Source organism: Adiantum capillus-veneris, chromosome 22 (assembly GCF_014529385.1).
Source record: "Adiantum capillus-veneris isolate H3 chromosome 22, ASM1452938v2, whole genome shotgun sequence".
In the NCBI taxonomy this organism is placed as follows: Eukaryota; Viridiplantae; Streptophyta; class Polypodiopsida; order Polypodiales; family Pteridaceae; genus Adiantum; species Adiantum capillus-veneris.
Window position 1 is genome coordinate 56,037,652 of NC_140952.1, and position 1,731 is coordinate 56,039,382.

At 39.5% G+C, this 1,731-nt stretch overlaps 1 pseudogene; it reads left to right on the forward strand.

The window, feature by feature from the left end:
* The first annotated feature begins 517 nt into the window (after positions 1–517).
* On the forward strand, positions 518–1,517 carry LOC147429400 (uncharacterized; annotated as a pseudogene).
* Positions 1,518–1,731: the final 214 nt, after the last annotated feature.

The following is a 1,731-nucleotide window of genomic DNA, read 5'->3' on the forward strand; positions in this document are numbered from 1 at the left end:
TTGCTATGTTACAGTGGATAGCTTTCATTAAGTCTCTTAATCCTGAATTCTGTCATATTGCAGGAAGGGAAAATCCAGTAGTAGATATGTTATCAAGATCCAGGTATGAAGATGAGGAGAGATGCTTACAGAGAGTGATGATGGGCTTAAAGTTTTATAATTCTTCTCATTTGCATGCAAGTTGTAGTGTTCTTGCTCATGTTTTTGAAGCTTTTTTAGATGATATGTACGATGGAGAGTGGCTTTTGATAGGCCGTTATCTTAGCACTCTCACCAGGCAAGAGGAATGGAGTGACCAAGAATACAGGAGGATCAGGAAGAAAGCTTATGGTTATCGCCTTAAAGATGGGCACTTGTGAAGCAGCCAAAACGTCCAGGAGGATCACCACAACGAGTAGTATGTGACAAAGTAAAACAACAACATGTAATTAAAGAGTTTCATGAGAATTTATGGGCAGGACATAGAGGATTTTGGGCAACATTTGCCAAGATTAAAGACCGCTATTGATGGAAAGGCATGTACAAAGATATTGCTCGATTTGTGGAGACTTGCATGGTTTGTCAACAATATTCAAATGTGTGACATCAAGATGAGTTACATCCTACTTATCCATTGGCTATGCACTATAAGTGGGTTGTAGATTTGATTACTATGCTAGTCGGTATTTGGCAAATGAGGTATATTGTTCTTGCCAGAGAGGATCTCACTAACCAGGTGGAAGGAAGAGCTTTGCGTACCAAAGCTACAAGTTCAGTATGCAAGTTTTTGCTTGAGGATGTGATTTGCTGATATGGTTGCATTGGAAAGATTACTGCAGATAGAGGAGAATTAGATGCAGATGAAGCTTATGAGTTCTTCAATCGATTGGGAATCAAGTTGGCTCTTACTACAACATATAATCCGGAAGGTAATGGAAAAAGTGAAAGAGGGAATCCGCCTATTGTTAAAGCTTTGGCCAAGGCTTGTAGAGGACAAATTGGTGATTGGCCTAAACTTTTACCTTTTTCTTTATGGGCTGACAAAACTACTCATAGCTCAGTTACAGGATTTAAGCCATTTGAACTTATGTATGGGAAAAAGCCAATCATGCCTACAAAAGAGACGATTGTTTCTTGGACCATACTGCCACTGGGAATCAGAAATGTCAACTGAAGACTTGCTTTCTATGCGTATTCGGAAGCTTGAAAGATGCCAAGAAGACATTGACCAAGCCATAGATAAGCTCAAGGAGGCACGATTGAAGAATAAAGCCGCATTTGACAAGAAGCATAGGTTGAGACCATATGCTATCAAAGATGGAGATTGGGTACTTGTTTATGATAGCAGTTTGGAAAATCAATATTCGGCCATGTGTAAAATGGTTAAGAGATAGTTTGGACCTTATGTTGTGCTGCATGTTTATGATAATGGAACTTACAAGCTCAGAGAACTTGATGGCACCAAGCTTAAGGTACCCATTGCAGGAAAGAGGATCAAATTATTCAAGAAGAGTGAAGGTACAAGTGGTTTTGGGTGACATAGATTCTGGAGAATGCAGGAAAGAGGATCAAATTATTCAAGAAGCGTGAAGGTACAAGTGGTTCTGGGTGACATAGATTCTGCTGCATGTTTATGATAATGGAACTTACAAGCTCAGAGAACTTGATGGCACCAAGATTAAGGTACCCATTGTAGGAAAGAGGATCAAATTATTCAAGAAGCGTATTCTGGAGAATGCCAAAAAGATGATG